The 24418-nt window shown below is 36.2% G+C and overlaps 1 pseudogene; it reads left to right on the top strand.

Moving 5' to 3' along the window:
- The first annotated feature begins 5312 nt into the window (after positions 1-5312).
- On the top strand, positions 5313-7451 carry LOC140833811 (transcription factor MYB1R1-like; annotated as a pseudogene).
- Positions 7452-24418: the final 16967 nt, after the last annotated feature.

The following is a 24418-nucleotide window of genomic DNA, read 5'->3' on the forward strand; positions in this document are numbered from 1 at the left end:
ATAAAAACTGTAGAGCAAATATATGTTGGACTCTTGTAATTTATTCTCTGTGAAAAGCTCTGTCGTCCAACTCTCTCTCTCTTCCACCCCATTGTGGCCGTCCATTCTCTATGTATATATATCCAATGTTTGACCTAAAAATATTTCCATAAAAAAAATCCTATAAAATATGAAAATAAGATTTTCATTAGATATAAAATTCTTTTTAATAAGGATAAACTATCTTGGAGATAAAAATCATATTAAAAATAAATCCTATAATATCTAGATATAAATCAACTAAGATCTTATTATCTACAAATAAATCAAACAAGATTTCATAAGAAAAAATTCTAAATTGATATTTTCAATTCAGCAAAAATCAATAAAAGAATAAAATATTCTTTTCAAAAATCATCTCCAAAGTTTTTATTTTTAATATAATTTATATATATACGGAACCATGCATATAGGTGCGTCAAAATCAATTATCAGATAAGATTTGTTTAGTCAAATAACTATAGTAATTTTTTTTTGAGATAAAAGAAAAAATTATATATTTTAGGTTTTATTTATATTGTTAGAAAATAATTAAAAGAAAATAGACCTAAAAAAACCAAAAATAAAATAAAAAATAATTTTCGAAGTTAAGAAGAGGAAAGAAGAAGAATTGAGTGGAAGAGTGATGAGTGGGGTCGTAGTAGCTATTATCCTCACACATCCCACCCACCACTAATCGTGAATAAACAAAGCAATACAGACAAAAGGTTCTCGAAATACATTGCAAGAATATGCCATTTCGACGATGGAGAACCTCCTTCTTCTCCACCATCCATTTCTTTTATATATAGAGGGTTGTTACCCTGCACCGTCGATTCCGTCGCTACTAGCGACGGAATATGAAAAACCGTCGCTAAACGTCTAATTTTTTTAAAAAAAGTCGGACAGAGGGGAACAGAGGGACATTCACAAAATCGATTCTCCCGTCCAACCTACCGCCCACAACACAGAAAAGTTTGAGAGAAACACAACACAGAAAAGTGAGGTTCAACTGAAGGCAAATCTGGAGATCTGGTGCAAGGTTTTTCCGTGCGCCTCAAATCCGAAGGTAACTCGATGTTGTCGGAAAATTTCTCACTGCCGGTAGAATTTGTGCGTGAATGTGTTAGAAAACCTCGGGTATAAAAATATGTGCGTGAATGTAAATCGAAGTTGTTAAAAATAAAAATTTGGTTCGATGTATGTGTGAATGTAAGTGCGGCTCAAATAAAATTTTTTACGTGCGCCTCAAAAGCACAGTTTGCTTGAAACCTCACAATTTTATGAATAAAAAGGAATTTAAAAGCTCGAGTTTCTCTCAAACTTTTCTGTGTTGTGGGGCGGTAGGTTGGACGGGAGAATCGATTTTGTGAACACCGCTCTGTCCCCCTCTGTCCGGTTTTTTTTAAAAAAATTAGACGTTTAGCGACGGTTTGTTATAAGCCGTCGCTATTGGCGACGGAGGCTTAAAAACCGTCGCTAAACGTTGTTTTTTTTTAAAAAAAGAAAATGCACATGTGGGCGACAGCTGTGCGCCAGCTCAGCTGTCGCCCACGGTTACCCTGCACCCTTGGGTGCAGGGTAACAACCCTCACATATATATATGTATATATATAATTTTGATATCCTGCACATCTACCGTGCACATCTTTGTGAGCATCGATGAGGTGGCCCTCACCTATTGGATGTGATGAAATATAGAAAAATTGTGCATCCAATGGGTGAGTGACACCTCATCGGTGCCTACAAAGATGTGCACGGTAGATGTGCAGGATATCAAAATATATATATATATATATATATATATATATATATATATATATATAAGAAAATGCACAGCTGTCGCCCACATGTGCATTTTCTTTTTTTAAAAAAAACAACGTTCAACGACGGTTTTTAAGCCTCCGTCGCCAATAGCGATGGAATGTAACAAACCGTCGCTAAACGTCTAATTTTTTTAAAAAAAACCGGACAGAGGGGGACAGAGGGACGTTCACAAAATCGATTCTCCCGTCCAACCTACCGCCCCACAACACAGAAAAGTTTGAGAGAAACTCGAGCTTTTAAATTCCTTTTAATTCATAAAATTGTGAGGTTTCAAGCAAACTGTGCTTTTGAGGCGCACGGAAAAATTTTTATTTGAGCCGCACTTACGTTCACACATACATCGAACCAAATTTTTATTTCTAACAACTTCGATTTATATTCACGCACATATTTTTATACCCGAGGTTTTCTAACACATTCTCGCACAAATTCTACCGGCAGTGAGAAATTTTCTGACAACATCGAGTTATCTTCGGATTTGAGGTGTACGGAAAAACCTTGCACGAGATCTCCAGATTTGCCTTCAGTTGAACCTCACTTTTCTGTGTTGTGTTTCTCCAAACTTTTCTGTGTTGTGGGCGGTAGGTTGGACGGGAGAATCGATTTTGTGAATGTCCCTCTGTTCCCCTCTGTCCGACTTTTTTTAAAAAAATTAGACGTTTAGCGACGGTTTTTCATATTCCGTCGCTAGTAGCGACGGAATCGGGAAAACCGTCGCCAAACGTTGTTTAAAGAAAAAGAAAATGCACATGTGGGCGCCAGCTCAGCTGTCGCCCACGGTTACCCTGCACCCTTGGGTGCAGGGTAACCACCCTCTATATATATATATATATATTTTAAAACTGTATTTTAAAAAATTACACCTCAAATCACATTTATGAGTAAGTCTAATGTGAGACCGTCTCACGGGTCATAATCCGTGAGACGGGTCAACCCTACTCATTTTCACAATAAAAAAATAGTATTTTTAGTATAAAAAATAATATCTTTTCATGGGTGATCCAAATAAGAGATCCGTCTCACAAATATGACCCGTGAGACTGTCTCACACAAGTTTTTGTCCACATTTATAGTGCACATATCCCTTTATTTTATTTTTATATGAACAAAATGTCTATATCACATCTATTATGCAAATATCCAATTCTTGATTCATACTCTACGAACAAATTAATATAAGCAAGTTCTAAAAAGCGTTGTCTAGACGACATCTAGGCGCTATACAATCATCCATTGCCTATATTTTAAGAAAATCGATGTTTCTGAGCACTATCAAAAAATCGGCCGCGTAGACTACTACTTAATTTAGTATATAGAATTTCTAATTTTTTTTTTCAAAAAAGTTTATCTTGTTTTTCAATCACTTTGTATCAGATAAAAAGGAAAAATATGTCATTGATTTTGAGTTTAAATCAAATAAAAATTTTATTAGATACATATTAAGATAAATTAAAAATTTAACATTAAAGTAAAAAAAAAAAAAACCCACCAAAACGCTTAGATTCTAGGGGTGGATGGCCGCTACCTGTTTTAAAACACTGCATGTAAGCAATTGCGCCTTTCTTAAATACGTGTCAAAATCCAGAATTGGGTAATGAATTGATAATGCTTTGCTACTTTATTGTTAATTGGACCTTTTTTTTAAAAAAAAATATTTTGTTGATACAAAGGGAATATTATGATTTTTCTCTAAATGCCTCCACAAAGAATTAATAATAATTTATTTTCTTTCTTATGGGAGATTTATATCCCAAATCTATATAATTGTTTTTGTCAAACCAAATTCATCCTAATGCGTAATTTCTTAATTAGGAACTTCAATGATATAATTTTTAATATATGTTACTTGACTTATTATTCATGTTGGCACTTTATTCATCACCGCTCACTAAAATGTGAGTAGATCTCTTGTGAGAGGATTTCACAAATATTTATCTTTAAGACAGATCAATCCTACCGATATTCACAATAAAATGTAATACTCTTAGCATAAAAAGTAATAGTTTTTCATGAAAGAACCAAATAATTAAGAGATTCATCTAAAAAATTACGACCCGTGAGAACGTCTCACACAAGTTTTTGCCCTAAAATGTATATGAATATAAATACTATACAACTTTTTAACATTAAAGAACGTTCATATTCTCCTCGATTTACAATTGTAGTCTATTAATATGTATTTTTTGCCGTCTGGCACACTTTCAATCGGCATGCCAAGCCCTAAGGCTTGCCTCATCGCAGTATTCAATTTGCTCTCCTAGATCCTGGAGTGCTGCCCTGGTGAATACTCTACGCCTAGATGTTGATGTAGCTTTTAATGAAGGTACCAATAGATATGCTCTTGGTGGGATTATCAGGAACCATGAGGGACAACCGATTCTTGTCTTTGGTCAGAAGATTGAGAAGCCTTCCTCGATTACTTTTGCTGAACTACTAGCTATTCTAGTTGGTGTTAACATTTCAAGGGATCATAACATCAGTGTTAAGATCGGAACTTGGACCTAACTGATCAACCCCAAAAGCTAGCTCAAGGGAGAGGATTGTCCAAGCCAATATATGCAACTCCCAGGTTATTTATCCTACCGATGTGAGACAATTAAAACACCCTTATCACGCCCAGAAATGAACATCTGGAGCGTGGAGTTTACAAATGACCCAATTATGGGCAGAACGGGTGGCCTAATTAGGCAGTCCAACAACACATAACGGTGTAACCCAGGCTCTGATACCATGTTAAGATTGGAACTTGGACCTAACTCAACCCCAAAAGCTAGCTCAAGGGGGGAGGATTGTCCAAGCCAATATATGCAACTCCCAGGTTATTTATCCTACCGATGTGGGACAATTAACAATCAGGATTCATCTTATTACCTCTGATTCTCTCCTCGCCGTGCAAGCAGTCATTGGTGTAGAAGAGAATCGTAGTTACACTGGGGCCCTAGCGTCTGAAATCCGTGGTCTACTGTCTCTTCTAGGGAGCCCTTCTCTTAGGCATGTTCGTCGGACTGCAAATCATGTTGCACATTCTATTGCTTTTTTTGCATGTTCCTCCCCTTCCCCATTTGTTTGGAAGTGTGGAGATTTTCTTTTTTGGCCGATTAATCTTGTAATCAAGGATCTGACTTTTATTCAATAAATTACAAGAATTTTTCACCGTAAAAAAATGTATTTTTGTTTCAATTTTAGTCATTTTTGTCGGATTGTTGAATGATTCCACGAAATAAAGTGGTGTACTAATTTTTTTATTTTGACATGGACTGTCACCATTTCGTCGAAAAATATCTAAAATAAAAAATATAAATTAATAGTCTAAAAACACAAAATATCAATACCAAGAATTAAAATTGATAAAATACATATAATAAAAAAATAGGGAATGATTATGTATGTGGGCGGCCATTATTTCTAACGAAAGTCCTCCATGGATGTATAACACTCGAGTATTTCCCAATCATTTACCAAATTGTTTTGACAAAATAGCAAAATCTCATTGGACACTAAAAAAATTAAAGAACACAAACCCCTCGTCCCTACGTGCATAAACTAAAGCTCCCGTAACTTCATTAAATCTCCTTTTATTCCTTCCCGGCCAAAAGCTCGCAGCTATGGCATCCCAGTCGGTGGGGAACGATGACCAAAACTCAAGAACATGTTCAGAGCTCAGCGGCGACGGCGGTAAAGGGTTCATGCTATTCGGCGTGAGGGTTGTGGAAGGATCGTTTAGGAAGAGCGCCAGCACCAATAACTTAGCTCAATATGAGCATGCGCAGGACTCCAACAGTGCTCATGATGTCATCGCCGACGGTTATGTTTCCGACGACATCGTCCACCGGAGCCACCACCGTAAGAGAGGCAAGTCGATCGTAGCACGTTAACTTCCCGACGATCATGTTTTGTCTTTTCCGATTGTTAATGCTTTATCATAGTAGGAATCTCGAGTTTAAAAACTTTGGTGATTGAATTTCTTGCAAGCATGAGATGATCATGAAATAAATAATGTTTTAGTTTTTCTTGGTTCATTCCGAATCAGGTGTGGCTTGGAGTGAGGAAGAGCACAAGCTATTCCTACTAGGACTGCAGAAAGTAGGGAAAGGTGATTGGAGAGGGATTTCAAGGAACTTTGTGAAGACACGAACGCCCACACAGGTTGCCAGCCACGCACAGAAGTACTTCCTCCGCCGGAACAACCACAACAGGCGCCGCCGGAGATCGAGCCTCTTTGACATCACCACCGACGCAGTATGACGTTACCTTATTCTATTTATCGATTATAAATTTTTTTTATCGATTAAAATATATGTTTCATTAATAAAATCACCACCTACTAACATTCAAAACGATCCGACCATAGAATAAAAAAGCGTTTCTCCTGATATAGCAATCGTGTTTTCAGTTGTACCATCTATTCAAATTTTTATGTTCTCACTCGAGTCGGTGTGTTATTAGGCAAAAACTTGTTTGAGACGGTCTCACAGGTCGTATTTTGTGTGACGGATCTCTTATTTGGGTTATCCATAAAAAAAATTATTTTTTATGTTAAGAGTATTACTTTTTATTGTGAATATTGATAGGGTTGACCCGTCTCACATATAAAGATTCGTGAGACCGTCTCACTGGAGACTTACTCGTGTTATTATTATCATTATTCCACTCGATATCGTCTAGTCAGTCACAAATTATTTGATTAAATATATATTTAGGAAAATCGACCACATTTTGTAATGGTCCTCAAAATTAGAAGAATCGGGAAACCAAACACATCAAGTACTGACGTCTAATGTAGGGCTTGTTCCAGTCAGGAAAGCATAACATTGGTGGACTTCTTTGTCTATCCATTACGTGTTTGTACAGTATTTTTTTCAGTTTCTATCGAAAATGTTGACGTTTATTATCACTTTCTAACAGGTTTTGAGTTCAACAATTGAAGATCAAATTCATCTCGAAACCCCACCAATCCTGCCTCAAGAAAATGTAACCAAACATCTTGAGAAATTCCCAGTTTCACCCTCTTTCCCATTGTCGATAAAACCTAATTTGATTGTACCGATTGAGAAAAGTTCGATTGAAAATTTCTCACTGCTACAGCTCAACAATTCGCCAAGGCCCCTCATGCCAATCCCCATTTTACCCCTCCCACCATCTTCGAAAATGGCGAAATTAGACCTAAATAAAGCCACCACCCCCCTTGACCACCCCTCCATCATTGTCACTTAATTTATCTCTCTGGCTCCATCCAACAGACAATCTCCGCCGCATCCCCCGCCACCGCAATCTGGACGACGTGTGGCGGCTTTCGCTTTAATGGAAGTGGTGGACATAGAATCATCAGTGTTGCTTGATGATGAGGAATGATTATTATTGGAAATATTGATAGTGATGTTTGTGTTGTAAAGTTTGAAAAATAAGAAAAGCTTAAAGTTGGATTAGTTAGGTTCATAGATTTTTAGATACTACATTATTTACTAGATGGATGGGGCATTCATGTACTCTATTCTATTCTATGCAAAGTCATGTCTTATCTCTTGTTTTGTAAAAGTAGCTAGAAAAAAATGTGTATTTATATATTATATGTTTTTAAGGAAGCATTTTGTTTAACTAGATAAATATCATTCGAGTCAAATATTTGCAAATCTTTTTGTTTACTTAAAAATAAAGCAGTTGTTGGAAGATTAGGGAATTAATAATCTTCGGTTGTTGGTTCTAACCTCCCTAATTTTCTTGATTGCCAAACGAAAATGAAACTACTGAAATATACGGTGGAAATCGACATCTTTGTATTAGATTAAATAACACGTGAAATTTAACGAACCAAAGCTAATTAAGCAATTGAAATAAATTTCCCAGATAAAGAAAGGCAACTTCAAGGACCGACCAGTAGATAGCTATGGTCGATCTCTCCACCAACCTCTGATATCATTATCACTTTTAGGTGTTATTTTAAAAACTCTTGTGAGACGGTTTCACGGATCAATTTTTGAGACGTATATTCTATTTGGGTAACCCATGAAAAAAATTATTTTTTATGCCAAAAATATTACTTTTTATGTTAAATATGAACAGTATGAGTAGAGTTGACTTGCCTCACGAATAAAGATATGTGAAACTGTCTCACGAGAGACCTACTCATTTGGTTGAATTTTTGCGATTATTTTGAAAGGAAATTTATAATATTGATTTAAAGATTTTGGACATAACTGAAAGAAATATTTTGTTGTATATATCTTGTAACTGTTGAAGATATTATGAAGATATAGAAAAATATTATTTTGATTAATATGAGAAGATATAGTGCAAGCTCTGAAAATATAATGCCTATCTTTGATATGATGATTTCTTTTATATAAAGTAGTGTTAATTCATTATGAAGATTGTCGAGGATGACCATTTGTGCTAAGGTAGGCCGATGTGCTGCCATTGTTAATCTTCAGAGCGGTTTGTTGATTGTTTCTTGTTGTTTTTATACACTATATTCATTCAAACAAATTTCGGGAGAAAAACATGAGTTCTTGAGAGAGAGCGATATTTCTTGCATAGAACATATTTTATGTTGTAAACTTGTGAGGTTGGTTGGGTGCGAAATTAACAAACCAAATTGAAATTGTCTATTCTATATCGTGACATCTGTTGAGACAAACTACTGATAATTCCACATCAGCATTATGTTTTGAAAGCTTTTCAATTGATAGTAGCATATACATATTTTGAGCTTCATGATTCATTCCTCGGGAGAGGAAAGTAAAGTTCTCAGGAGAGAACAATCCACAATTTGAAGGTAGTTTGATCAAGGTGGAGTTAAAGACGAGTGACGCTCTTCAAGTGAACTATACTGAATGTGTTCTACTCAGAGACAGTATTAAAAAAATATAAAGTCTTTTATTTGAACAAGTCTTTGTATGATTGTAACCGTTTATATTTAATGGAATCGCTTGATAGCTCGGTAAAGTTCTCAGGAGAGAACAATCCACAATTTGAAGGTACTTTGATCAAGGTGGAGTTAAAGACGAGTGACGCTCTTCAAGTGAGCTATACTGAATGTGTTCTACTCAGAGACAGTATTAAAAAAATATAAAGTCTTTTATTTGAACAAGTCTTTGTATGATTGTAACCGTTTATATTTAATGGAATCGCTTGATAGCTCGGCGTGGTAGATGTAGGTCAGTTGGAGTGAATCCTATTAAAATCGCTCATGTTCTTATTTTGCTTTCAGTTTTATTTTTTTTAATTATTCTAATTATGAAAACTAAGGTTAACAAGAGAAAATCAGATCAACAAGTGATATCAGAGCCGGTGCATTATTTTTATGATGTTGATTTGGAGTTTGGTTTTTGAAGGTAATGATATGATGCATGTTTGAAAATACACAAGCTAACATTATGGAGTAGCATTGTATCCCTCACGAAGATAGGAGAATATTGATTTTAAAAAACTCTTGGTTTGATTTATGAACATTGGTTTATATTTGTCCAAAAGAGATAAAGTCATGATATTTTTAATTTCTTGACTACTTTATGATTTTCAAAAAATAAGCTAAATGTGAAGATCTTTAAATGTTATTTTTGGTTGATTAGTTTTTGAAATTATTTTGACAAAAAATTTAAAATATTGATTTGAACATTTTGGAGAGAATGAGATAATTGAATGAAATATTTTGGTGTATATATCTTATGATTGTTGAAGATATTATGGAGAATAGAAATTTATCATCTTGATTAATATGAGATGTGATGAAAGATTTGAAAAGATAATATCTATCTTGGATGTGATGAAATCTGTAAGGACCGTGTATCGTATTATCGTAAATCTTATGTGATTATCGATAATTTATGAATTTGATATGTGATTATGTATTTGAGGTAAATCTTGACACTGAAAATAAGAAAATAAGTATGGAATCTGAATTGACGTTGTAGGAGCTCGAGTGGAAAAACCGGACGCCAATATAATACCAAAACCAATGTTTTGGACAGAAAGTGTGGCACCCGGGCGGTAGAGAATGACCGCCCGAGCGCCAGGGTATATGAAATTGTTCTCGGATAGAATATGCCACGCCCGAGCGGTTATTTGTGACCGCCTGAGCGCGGTACAAAAATAACTCGGGGGCAGAACTACCGCCCGAGCGCGAAGGCGGTGAGGATAAGACTAAGCTTCTGATAATTTCTTTCTTCATTCCCTTTTCTAAACTTTCGAGAAAGAGAAAGGAAAATCTTACTTAACATTCGCGCTCATTGCTTCAATCACATTTTTAGTCTTGGAAAGAGCAAATACTTTCTCTTCATTCTTTACCATTTTACCAAATGCACTTGGTTTTCTGAAGAATGTGAGAGGATGGAATACTCAAACCTTGCTCCAATCATCAAAGAAAGTCATTTCTTCATTGACAGATTTCTCAATCTCTTCCAAATGAAGATCAATACCAGATAAGACAGATGATTTGGCGGCGTGAAATGGTGGTTCTTCAATGAGTTTTTCTTTGCCTTTACCCGAAGATAAAGTAGGCAACACAGGTCTAAAAGCAGAAGACCCTGCAGTAGATTCACGAATAAAAACTCCAGACAAAGGTCTGAGAGTCGGAGCAGTAGAGGTTGTGGTAACAGAAGCAGCAGCCGGTTTAGTGACAGATTCTGGTTTTGAGGAGGTGGTAACTGGAAACACCTGTCGCAATGGGACATTGTCTAAATCAACAATTGATGTCGTTTTCTTGATGCGAAGGAGAGTGCGAGTCTTCTTCTTGCTAGGAGTGGTTGGCAGAGATGGCTGGATAGGAGCAGCAGACTCTTTAGACACTGTTTTATCAGAGTCCGTGGAGATAAACACTCTCTTTCTTTTGATTTTCTTCTGAGATTCTTGAGCCTCAGTTTGTGCATATCCAACCTCCTTCTTCATAGAAATAAATTCAGCCACAATTGGCTTTGGTCTTAAGGCAAGCACATTGTCAGCATCAGCCATGGTGACGTAAGAGACGTCCTGTTCAAAAGTATAAGGAAAACCAACATCCTTTAGCATTTGGCTGATCTGCATAACAAAACCAGAACTTTTCCGAACAATCATCTCCGTCATGATTTTAAACAAGAATCGACTCCAATCCACCTTGAAATTGGAAGTGATAGCAATCATCACTTGAACTTTCTCCTTGGTCAGCCGATCAAACGTTCTCGCTTTGACCAGAAGTGCTTTTGCAACAATATCAGCAAGCACTTGATATTCCATTTTCAAGAGCTTCTTGAAACCGAAGGGAGATAGTTCCTCTCCAGAAGCTGAAAAGTTGAGGATGGAAGTGGACATCTCATCCTTATAAATGCATGAAAATTCAGAGAAACCAGAACATGGAAGAAAGAAAGTTGATCCCAATAAGGCACTGTCGATGGAAATAGACGCGTTCCCTTGAGAATATACGATTTTTCCTTCTTGTACAGTTGCCTTGGCATAGAAGTCCAAAAGAGCAGTTTTGTAAATAATAGCAGGTGCTTCTAAGAATTTTCTTAAACCAGATTTCTCGATGGCTTGAAACATTTTCACAAGATTTTCATCCTTGATTGTTAGGACTGATGCAAAGTTAACTTGATAGGCGTTCAGTGCATATGCTCTGGCCATTTCTTCACTTTAGAGAAAGTATGAAGTAGAATCTGCAAGTGAGATGAGTGCAAGAGAAAGCAGTAGATGGTAAGCAAAAGTCTGAAAGCATAAAGGTGAAATGAAATGAGAGAAGCAGTTAAGATTCAAGAATGTACAGCCTTCAGTGAAACATAAGGACACGTGTCAATATATTTGCAGTTGAGTTTTTGAAAAGTTAAACAGAGTGTCAGAAAGACTAATGATTTCAAAATTTGAAAAGTAATTAAAAGATCTGGTTGTCCAATTGGTTACTGAAAATATCCAGAAGAGGGTTTGTCGTTTTATGATAATATCTGCTGGAAGTCATAAGGTGCTGAAATATTTCCAGCACTTGGATAAAAACCAGTAGACACATTGATTTATCGAAAAGAAAAACATCCTTTCTGCTTCTGCCAAATCATGAAAATATAAGTCTGAAAACGATACTGTTCCCCCTAAATTAATGCAACTAATAAATGCGAAGATACAAAATATGAGGGAATGACAGATGATTCTTGGTATTCGCGTAATCAGATAGCCGTCTCTTCAGCTTTCCCGAGACTCTATTTAAGTGCCTGAAAGTTCACAAACTAAATCATTTATACTTTTATCAAATAAAATGGGTAGAACAAGTAATCTCTCGGAGTCTTCTTCAGAGTCTGAATAAGCAGAGAAGATCCAGAGGCAATTTCTAGCGTCTCGTAAGAAGATGTTCGAAGACATCCTTTTTTAAGATATGAAGACTTGAAAAAAATACCTCGGTTTATAATATGAACAATAAGTTAGATTGTTCAAAATTATTAGAACTAAGCTGTGGAATCATCTCTTCCACAACCACAATCATTCGAAGAGAGGGGATCCCAGCAGTCCTTAGTTAGATTTCTGTTGAAGTACTTGCATTGAAGTACTTCATTCTGCTAATATCAACAAATGTAGTAGATAAACATATTGTAGCGCATATGGTTTTATGAATGAAAAGCTCATTTTGTCATGTCTTTGTTTATCTACTGCTTTTATTGAGATGTAAATATAAATAAGAGATAAGAAAAACTCAGTCTAAATAAATCAGAAGACGTTTCAGTTGACTAGCGATTCTTCAACTTCTTCAATATTAAATGTGACATGTCTATTAGATAACAACAAGTGTTAAATAACACCGATTCGATATGTCTGATTCAAGAAATTTCAGTAGTTACACGATGTTGTCTACTTACTCTTCTGCAAATAAATCAATGTTAGTCGAATAAAATATAACTGATAATATTTAACAGGATGCTAACACCAATATAATCAAGTTAGATCAATTAAACCAAGTATATTTCGAAAAAAAGAAAACTTATTCTCAGCCAGAGGTTTTGTAAAGATGTCTGCTGCCTGTAAATCAGTAGAAACGTATTCCAGACGAAAGTCCTTCTTCTGCATATGATCTCTAATAAAATGATGTCTGATGTCAATGTGCTTTGTTCTAGAATGAAGTACTGGATTTTGCGTGATTGCAATAGCACTAGTATTGTCACAGAAGATAGATGATTCAGAGGCATGAACTCCATAGTCTTTGAGTTTTGGTTGCATCCACAGTATTTGAGAACATTAGCTTCCAGCAGCGAGGTATTCTGCTTCTGCAGTAGATGTAGCTATGGAAGTCTGCTTTTTACTAAACCAGGAGATCAGCCTATCACCAAGAAATTGACAAAAAACACTTGTGTTTTTCCTGTCTAATTTGCAACCTGCATATTCAGCATCTGAATATCCAATAAGATTAAAAGATGAATCATTAGGATACCATAGGCCGACATTTTGAGTTCCCTTTAAGTAATTCAAAATACGTTTAGAAGCAATAAAATGTGACTGCTTAGAGTTAGAATGAAATCTTGCACAAATGCAAATAGCAAACATGATATCAGGTCTACTGGCAATAAAATATAATAGTGAGCCAATTAGACCACGATACTGAATTACCTCTACTGGAATTCCACTATCATCCTTGTCAAGTTTAGTAAATGAGCTCATAGGAGTGGGAGCAGCAAAGGATGCTTCCATGCCAAACTTTTTCAGTAGCTCCTTAGTCTACTTGACTTGATTTATGAAAATTTCAGTATCAAGTTGTTTGATCTGTAGTCCTAGGAAGAATGTTAATTCCCCCATCATACTCATTTCTAATTGTTCCTGCATCAATTTGACAAACTTTGCACACAGTTTGGGGTTAGTTGACCCAAAGATAATGTCATCAACATAAATCTGCACTAATAGAATGTGCTTATTCTTGACTAAAGTGAACAAAGTCTTGTCTACTGTGCCAATTGTAAAATCACGATTGACAAGAAATTGTGAGAGGGTGTCATACCACGCTCTAGGTGCCTGTTTTAAACCATACAGAGCTTTGTGTAATCTGAATACATGATGTGGTGAGAAATGATCAATAAAAACTGGAGATTGTTTGACGTAGACCTTTTATTGTTGTAGTTCATTTAGGAAGACACTCTTCACATCCATTTGATAAACTTTGAAGTTCTTAAAAGCAACAAATGCTAAAAATATTTTGATAGCTTCAAGCCTTGCTACTGGTGCATATGTTTCATCATAGTATATTCCTTCTTCTTGTCTGAAACCTTGGGCCACCAGTCTTGCTATATTTCTGATCACAGTTCCTTATTCATTCAGCTTGTTTCTAAATACCCACCGGTTTCCAATTACAGCTTGGTGAAATGATCTAGGTACTAGAAACCAAACTTCATTCCTTTTAAATTGGTTCAGTTCTTCCTGCATGGCTTCGATCTAGCTTGGATCTAGAAGATCTTCTTCAATTTTCTTTGGTTCGTCTTGAGAAATAAAGGCAACATGCATATATTCATTAATCATTCGCCTTCTGGTTCTGAAAAGAGTAGATGTATTTCCAATAACCAAAGATGGAGGATGTGATTTTCTCCAAACAAAAGAGTTTAAAGAAATTTACTTCTGGTTTGATGTATTCGAAATAGGCTCAGCCAAAGCAGTACCAGGTTCAGGAATGTTCACTTCTAGTTCTGGTAAATCTTGTGTCTGAACAATTGGTTCTACCAGAGGAATGTCTGGTTCTGGATTTTTGACATCTTTGATTTTTGGTTCTGCATCGTCTTCACTATCCAGTTCCAGATGAATCCTGTCTAATCTGTTACTCAAATTTGACATATTAGAAATTTCAGGAGCACTACTGTCTTCATCGAAGACATCATGAACAGATTCTTCAACATTGAGAGTTCTATTATTGAAGCTTCTGAAAGCTTTGCTTACTGCAGAATAACCAAGAAAAGTCCAGCATCTGATTTTGAATCAAATGCAGTCAAATAGTTTTTACCATGATTGTGCACAAAGCATTTGCAACCAAATACGTGAAAATAAGATACACTAGGCTTACTCCCTTTCCATATTTCATATGGAGTCTGATTGTGCCTCTTGTTGACCATGGTTCTGTTTTGTGTATTGCATGCGGTGTTGATTGCTTCTGCCGAGAAGCGTTGAGAGATGTCTGCATCTGCTAGCATTGTTCTAGCAGCTTCTTTAAGAGTTCTGTTTCTCCTCTCCGCTACTCCATTTTGTTGAGGCGTTCTGGTAGCTGAATATTCATGATAAATGCCCTGTTCATCTAAATACAACTCAAGAATCTTGTTAGTAAACTCAGTACCCCCATCACTTCTGATTTTAATGATGGAAATTGATTTTTCATTTTGAATTTTTTTCAGAAGCTTGATCAGGAGGCTACTGGTTTGATCTTTTCTAGTAAGAAATATTACCCATGAAAATCTAGAAAAGTCATCAACAACAAGAAGTGTATACTTCATTCCCCCTAAGCTCATGATAGGGATTGGACCAAACAAGTCCATATGCAATAATTCCAAACACCTTGAAGTTGATTTACTACATTTGTTCTTGAAGCTAGATCTCACCTGCTTGCCAAGTCGACATACAGAACAAACATGATTATTAACAAAGTTAATATCAGGCAAACCGTCAACTATATTCTGCTTCTTGAGATTGTTGATTGACTTGAACTTCAGGTGATTCAATCTCTTGTACCAGAGCCAATGCTTATCAGTAAGAGAGGCAACTAAACATGTAGGAACATTAACATGATCTAAGTTCCATACAACTTTTTAGGTGTTGCCTTCTCTCTTTCCAGTTAATACAATAAACTCAGCAGAATCTTTAACTGTGCAAGTATGCTTCTGAAAAGCTACAAAATAACCATTATCACACAGTTGACTAATGCTAATCAAATTGTAACAAATATTTTCAACTAATAGAACAACATTGATAGTAATGTTACCATGCATAATCTTACCTTTACCCACGGTCTTACCTTTTGAGTTGTCCCCAAATGTTATCTTTGGTCCACTAAAACTCATTACTTCTGATAGTAGATTTTTCTGTCTAGTCATGTGTCTGGAGCATCCACTGTCCAGATACCATGTGGAGTTGCTGATTTTGACTTTCTTCTGTTGTTCCTGCAAACACAAACTTTAGTATCAAGTACCCAAATCTATTTGGGTCCAAGCCTTATCAATCTTTTAGGAACCCACATTTGTACAATTATTGGTGACCTTGTACTTCGGCTATCCAAAGCGGTGTGTGCAACAGAAGGTCATGTTATTTCTAACAGTATGCATCTTAGAATGTTGTTATTCCCTTCTGTTTTTGTTGTTTGGCCTGTATATCTTCTGAACTGGTCTAGAATTATAGTACTGGTAGTTTTTAACCTTCATAGAGGGTTGTCCTCCTAAGTTGAATCATCTGCTGGGTCCAGAGCTCTGGTGAATTCTTCCCTTAGGTTCAACATAACCCAGACCATAATGCTTCCTTCTGTTCGTCTGATTTACAGTCCTTTCAACTTGAACAATTGGTACTTCAGGTTCAAATACCACACTGGATTTGACAAAGTGAATGAATTTCCCTTTGCCTTTATCCAGGTCTGGCTTAGTACTTGTTTCAGAAGTACTTTCATTATTGTCGAATCCGAGACCACTGCTGTCACCGGATTGCTTTTGCAATTCTTGCATTTTCTCTAAAGAAACAGAAGATTTGTTCTATGCATTTACCAAAACAGCTAGCTTCTGGTTTTCAGATCTTATTGATTTGTAATATGCATTCAATCTTTCATTCTCAGTTCTTAACTTACTCATCTCGACTTTTAAATCATTGCAGTCATTCTCTTGCAGGCAAGTGAACTCACTAACTTGATTTCTTAAGTCTTGATTTTCAATCTTAACTTCCTCGAATGATTGAGAAAGTCTTGAGTACTCTCCCACCATGTCATGCAGTGCTTCAATTAAATCAGTTCGCGTAAATTCGTCAGAGTCAAAGTCTAGTACCTCTCCAGATGTCGAGGTTGGTTCAATATCCGCCATAAGACATTTGATCTCTTCTGCATCACTTTCGCTAGAATGACTTTCTGAGTCAGAGGACTCAGAACTAGAATCCGCCTATTTAGACTTTCTTTCCTCAGTAATCATCGCTTTGCGGTCTCCTCTGAATTTCTTGTCATTCCTTTTGTATTCCTTCTTATTCTGGTCATCTTTCTTGGGCTTTGGACAATCAGCAATAAAGTGACCAATCTTTCCACAGTTAAAGCACGCCATGTCACCAGGTGGTGAATCCTTCTTGAAGTTCTGATTAAGGCTTTGGTAAGCTCGGTGATTCTTCTTCATGAATCTGGAGAACTTTTTCATAAAGAGAGATATAGCATCATTGTTGATCTTTTCAGCAGTCTTTTCAGAATTGCTCTCAATAATGGAAGAAGGTGATGCTAGTGGAACAGCTGTAGCAGCAGCAACAACAACAACAACAGTAGTAGTAGTAGCAGCAAGAGCGTTGGTTGGTAGATTTGTGGAGGGCTCTTCTCCGCTTCTCATTTCTAGCTCGAACTCATAGGCTTTCAAGTCAGCAAACAAGTTATGTAGCTCCAACTTGTTTAGATCTTTAAAGACTCTCATGGCCATTGTTTTAATGTCCCATTCCCTGGGCAAAGCTCTCATTACTTTGAGTGCTATCTCTCTGTTGCTATGCTCTTTACCCAGAGCTTCTAGCTCATTAACCACGCTGCTAAAACGTTCATCAAACTCATTCAGAGTTTCACCAGCTTTCATTTTTAGATTTCAAACTTCTGCATTGCTACAGAAAGTTTATTTTCCTTCGTCTGCTCATTTCCTTCACATATTTGAATGAGCTTTTCCCAAATTTATTTCGCGGTAAAGCACATCTTAATCTTGTTGAAGGTGTTCTTATCAAGAGTTTTATAAAGAATGTCCTTCGCGACGTTGTCGAGATTGGCTTTCTTTTTATCTTCGCCAGTCCATTCGCTTCTTGGTTTTTCAACCATTTGCGGCACACTATCAATAACAGAAACAACAACAGCTGTATTAGGCTTTAAAATCTTTAATGGACCATCTGTGATGACATACCACATGTCATCATCTTGAGCTGCAAGGTGAGCTTGCATCCGGATCTTCCAGTCATCAAAGTCTTCTTTTGAGAACATGGGAACCTTGCTAAAATATGCCATAAATGTTGTAAATATTTCAGAACAAGAGAAATATGCTCTGATACCACTTGTTGTGGATCGATGTGAAGTTTAGAGGAGGAGACGAATAAACTCTTTCCTTTGACGATAGTTTTTGCAAAGAGTGCTAGAATAATGTTAGAGATTGTAGTTGTTCTTGTTCAAGCGTAAGTCCAACAGATCACAATAATAAGTGCGGAAACGATCCAATGGAGTAAGGTGAAAACAATAATAACAATAGGCAGTAGAACAGTAGTTGTTTCTGGAAGTTCGAAGATAAAATATTCTACGTCTCCCCTTCTTCTGTTTCCAGAAGGTATCACTAAGAGACTTTGGATTTTGCAGTACTCACTAATACACACCCACTTCACCAAGACTTATCTTTTGCCTGCTGAAACTCTTAGTCACTCAACAAAAATATGATTCAATACAACAAGGTTCTGGAAAAGACTCTTTTCCAGTTTACAAAATCTTCTCAAATAAGTAATAACGAGATAATTATTATAGAGAGAGTAAGAAACAGTCAGCACAATATGATCTCAAAAGATCAGATAACTCTTATGAAGCATGTGATACTTTTCTGTATATTGAACTTGAAGATAATAAGAAGTTCCGAGTGCTCAAATCAATGTTAGTATGTTAGAGAATAAGCTCGTAGTTATTGGTAATGTATAAACGTCGTTGATCTCGTGTATTTATAGGAGTCTTGAATCCAACGTCTATAAACAAAACTGTTGGAAACTAAATTCCGGCGTTTGACAATATATGAACCAACTAAAAATACGAACCAACTGATCGAGTAAACTGAACTCAGCAACTGATCGAGTAAACTGAACTCAGCAACTGAATCTTGTAAACTAATCTACGCAACTGAAACGCAATTCGGTTATTCTCCTCACCAGCAAATCTGTAACACGTCAACTGACAGATAATACATTCAGCCGTATGCTTTTAAGCTAAGCATCCCTCAACTAAACATGTCTCGGGAAAGAACATTCAACCGACAAAGAGACATAGAAGACTGCAACTGAATGTGAAACGCCGCACTTCAATCAATACTTCGGCTAAAGCAGTTAAGACGCCGCATTACAATAAATGAAGCAAACAATTACCAAGGAATAATGAAGTGGCAATCAACGGATACAAAGATTCAAATATATCTCAAGTTACCGTTGGAAAGGAGGTTATAAATATGAAAGAAGAACAGCTGAATAATACGAAGATTACTCTTTTCAAAGCTTGTTGTTATTCTGCCAAAATCTTAGCTCACTTTTACTTGATTTATTCTAGCTGTTAAGGCTACAATTTGAGCTCACTAGCACTTTGAAATAATCGTGGAATTCGATAGTGCTAAGATCAGTTACGCACTGAGAACACTTTGTAATACTAAGAGTTTCAGCTTTTGGCAGTGATAAGTCCAAACTGAAGTGGATCAGTACAAACCTTGTATTCGATCAAAGTCTTTTAGTGGAAATCCTATCCTTGAGATAGAAGGGGTGACGTAGGAGTAATTGAAATCTCCGAGACATCTAGAAACAATCCTTGTGTATGTTATTTCAGTTTCGTATTCTATCTTTCAGTCAGTTACTTTCCGCAACTACTTTAGTTTAACTGATTGTCATTGACCAACAAGATTCTGAGGATCAGTTTGTCACAAAACTGAACTCAAAATTCAAAAAGATCAGTTTTAATTGAGAGTGTTTATTCAACCCCCCTTCTAAACACTCTTGATACGTTAATCGATCCTATCAAGTGTTATCAGAGCGGTTGAATCTTGTTCTTGAATACTTTTGATCTATAAACTTGCTAGCATGACTTCATTCAACAAAATTCCTATGTTCTCCAGAGAATAATTCGATGATTGGAAAATCAGAATGCATGTCTCATTTAGCTGCACAAGATGATGACATGTGGTATGTCATCACTGATGGACCCATGAAGATTCTAAAAGCAAATATAGCAGTTGCCATAACAGAAGGGGCACAACAAGAATAGAAAAGCCCAGAGATGAATGGACAACTGAAGATAAGAGAAAAGCAAATCTTGATAATGTGGCTAAAGACATTATGTACAAAACGCTGGACAAAGTAACCTTCAGCAAAATAAAGATGTGTAAGTAGCCAAAGAAATTTGGGAAAAGCTGATTCAGCTGTGTGAAGGAAATGATCAAACCAAAGAAAATAAACTCTCTGTTGATGTTCAAAAGTTTGATAACATCAAAATGAAAGCAGGAGAATCAATGCACGAGTATGATGAAAGAGTAAGCAGTATCATCAATGAGTTAAATGCACTTGGAAAAGTGTATACCAACAAAGAGATTGCACTAAAGGTAATGAGAGGTCTTCCCAAAGAATGGGATGTCAAGACCATGGCAATGAGGGGATCAAAGATCTGAACCAGATTGAACTTCATGATTTGTTTGCTGATTTAAAGGCTTATGAATTTGAGCTGCAGACCAGAGAAGGAGAAACATCTACCCCTGCTGCCACAACTGTTCTAGCTGCTGTCAGAACAGAGCCAATCAGTTCAGTCGAGAAATCTGCTGATCATTTGAGCAGTGATGCTATGTCATTGTTCATCAAAAAATTTGGAAGGTTCATGAGAAGAATCAAGGAAACTTCCAGAAGCCATACCATAGAAACAACTCCAAAGATGAATCAAATGCCTGCTACAACTGTGGCAAATCAGGTCACTTTATTGCTGATTGTCCTAAACCCAAGAAGGACAGTCAAGGCTCAATTGATAGAAGAAAGAAATCATATGAGCACAAAAGAAGACCCAAGGAAGATAAGAAGTCCTTCAGAAAGAAACATGAGGTACTCTTAGCTGAAGAAAACAAATCTAAATTGGCAGAAACTGACAGTGAGGAGTCAGAACCAGAAAGCTCATGCAGCTCTAGTGATTATGAGGAAGTCAAGTGCTTGATGGCTAATAATACAGAAGAAGAATCATCTAGCCAACATGTATTTGATTTCAGCTCAACTGATTTCACACGAGAAGAACTCATTCTAACACTACATGACATGGTAAATGAGTATCAAAAGCTTGCATCATCATTTGAAAAAATCAAAGCAAAGCAAACTGATCCCACATACAATAAAACCAAAACTGATGAATCAGTTGATGGGTTGAGTCTAAAAAGGGAAATTGCTGAGCTAAAAGCAGAGAGAGTACGAACATCAGTCATTAATCCAGAAGTTGATTTTTGAAAACTCAAAACAGACTGAGCTCATTCAGTATTGGAACAAGTCATCTACTGCACTGAACGAGATACAGAATTTACAAAAATCAGTTTCTGATAAAACTGGTTTAGGGTTCAACACTCCAGGAGAAATGTATCAAATGATATTCAACCAAATCTAAAAATAGACAAAGAGAAATACATTCACTTTGTCAAAGCAACAGTGGTACAAGAACAAATTGAGCCCAGTAAACTGATTGAGCAACCTACTAAGAATATGAGCAAGGCTATAAGATATGGGATTGGTTATAGTCAAAAATTCTCAACTGATTCACAAAGTCAGTCATCAAAGAGGTTTCACAAGAACTATTCAAATAGCAATTTCAATTACTATAACTGCAAGCCAGTTCAGAAGAGATATAGACTGAACAATCAGTTGAATAAAGCTAAAATACATAATGTATCATCTGTACACTACACACCAAGCACACAAAAGCCGAGAAAAACCATTTGGAATACAACTACTGGAAAGTCTGTTAGACTAATCCAAGTGTGGGTTCCTAAGGGACTAATCAGCTCAGGACCCAAATAGATATGGGTATCAAGTTATATTGTGTGTGTGATTGCAGGTAACAGGTACAAACAAGAACTCAATATGGTATTTGGACAGTGGATGTTCGCGAAATATGATAGGAGATGCAAGGTGTTATCTCAACTGATCAAATACAGTGGTCCAAACATCATTTTTGGGGGACAATTCCAAAGGCAGAACTGTGGGTAAGGGTAAGCTTATCCATGGTAACTTTACTTTTAAAGATGTTATATTAGTAGAAAACCTTAAGTATAACTTGATTAACATCAGTCAGTTATGAGACAGTGGATTCTTAGTACAATTTGACAAAAACTCATGTTCTGTCAAAACTTCAACTGATGAAATCATACTAACTGGCAAACTTTGTGGAAACACATATAAAGTCAGTTGGAATGATCAAAATTATGCACCCGTTTGTTTTATTGCTTCCAAATCATCTAAAAACTGATTGTGACATAAGAGACTAAATCATTTAAACTTCAAATCCATTGCATATCTGAGTAAACATGAACTTGTAACTGTTTTGCCCAAAATAAACTTTTCAAAAGAAAAACTTTGATCAGCATGTCAGTATGGTAAACAAATACGATCCTCTTTTAAAAACAAGGGCGGTAAATCTTCATCCCGATGCTTAGAACTGTTGCACATGGATCTCTTTGGTCCTATACCAGTCATGAGCTTAGGAGGAATGAAATACACCTTGGTATTCGTAGATGATTTTTCAATATTTACTTGGGTTATTTTTCTCAAATCTAAAGACCATACTGCTTCGCAACTAATAAAGCTCTTCAAAAGACTTTTAAATGAAAAATAAGTTGGAATTGATCGAATCAGATCTGATCGAGGAACTGAATTCATCAATCAAACTCTTTCAAATTTCCTAGAAAATGCTGGAATTAAGCATGAGCTCTCAGCAGCCAGAACTCCTCAGAAAAATGGTGTAGCTGAGAGAAGAAATCGGACTCTTAAAGAAGCTGCTAGAACAATGCTTGCTGATTCTGGTATTTCTCAAAGATTTTGGGCAGAGGCAGTAAACACTGCGTGTTACACTCAGAACAGATCAATGATTAATAAGAATCATATGAAAACACCATATGAGATCTGGCATGGAAGAAAACGTATAATTACTTATTTCAAAATATTCGGCTGCAGATGTTTTATTCTTGATAATGGTAAAAATTATTTAAAAGCGTTTGATGCTAAATCTGCAGAAGGAATATTTCTTGGATACTCATCAGTTATCATAGCTTATAGAGTCTTCAACAAGAAAACCCTAAATATTGAAGAATCTGCTCATGTTGATTTCGATGAAACTGAACAAACTGATAAGCCAACTGATCAAGTTGAGCTAGTTGATCAATTTACAGATATCAGTTTGGAGGATGATGACAAAAATGAAAATCATGGCAATCAAAACATACTTCAAACACCTGAACCAGAAGTACTGGACCAATCAGATGTGCAGGAAGTCGTTGCTGATGATCAGTTGATAGAGAATAATGATAACATTCAAATACCAGTCGACGAAGCACCAACTGAGACTGAAAACTGTGTTCAGTTACCAACTGAAGAAATTGCTGATACAACAAATACTGAGTACAGATGGAGAAAATCACATCCACCTGAACTGGTAATAGGAAATCCATCTGATCCAGTAAGAACTCGCAATCAAATGCTAAATTTATTTATCTATTCAGCTTTTGTTTCACAACTAGAACCAAAGAAAACTGATGAAGCTCTTGCTGATCGTAACTGGGTAAATGCAATGCAAGAAGAGCTAAATCAGTTCACTTATAACAATGTCTGGAACTTAGTTCCAAGACCAATTTCAAAAACTATTATAGGTACAAAATGGGTACATAAAAATAAACTGAACGAGGATGGTTTAGTTGGAAGCAACAAAGCAAGATTAGTGGCACAAGGATATAGGCAAGAAGAATGAATTGACTATGATGAGACATATGCTCCAGTTGCAAGACTGGAAGCAATAAGAAGTTTCTTTGCTTATGCATCACACAAGAACTTCAAGGTCTATCAGATGGATGTAAAGAGTGCATTCCTGAACGGTAAACTACAAGAGGAAGTATATGTTGAACAACCCCCAGGTTTTGTAAATCACAACTTTCCTGATCATGTATTTCATTTGAACAAAGCCTTATATGGTCTTAAATAAGCTCCTAGAGCTTGGTACGAAACTCTTTCAAAATTTCTAACTGATCATGATTTTTCTGTTGGATCAGTTGATAAGACCTTGTTCAAATTTGCTAAGAATGATCACATTTTATTAGTACAAATTTATGTTGATGATATCATATTTGGGTCAACTAACCCCAAATTATGCGAAAAGTTTGCTAAGCTAATGCAGGATAAGTTTGAAATGAGCATGATGGGTGAACTGACATTCTTTCTTGGAATGCAAATGAAGCAACTGGAGACTGGTATATTCATCAGTCAAACTAAATATACAAAGGAGCTGCTGAAGAAATTTGGCATGGAATCATGTTCAGCTGCAAATACTCCCATGAGCTCATCAGTAAAATTGGACACTGATCAAGGGGGAATATCAGTTGAGGCGACATTATATCGAGGTTTAATAGGTTCATTGTTGTACTTAACTGCCAGTCATCCTGATATTGTATTTGCTGTCTGTATGTGTGCTAGATTTCAAGCAAATCCT

Source organism: Primulina eburnea, chromosome 6, assembly GCF_022965805.1.
Source record: "Primulina eburnea isolate SZY01 chromosome 6, ASM2296580v1, whole genome shotgun sequence".
In the NCBI taxonomy this organism is placed as follows: Eukaryota; Viridiplantae; Streptophyta; class Magnoliopsida; order Lamiales; family Gesneriaceae; genus Primulina; species Primulina eburnea.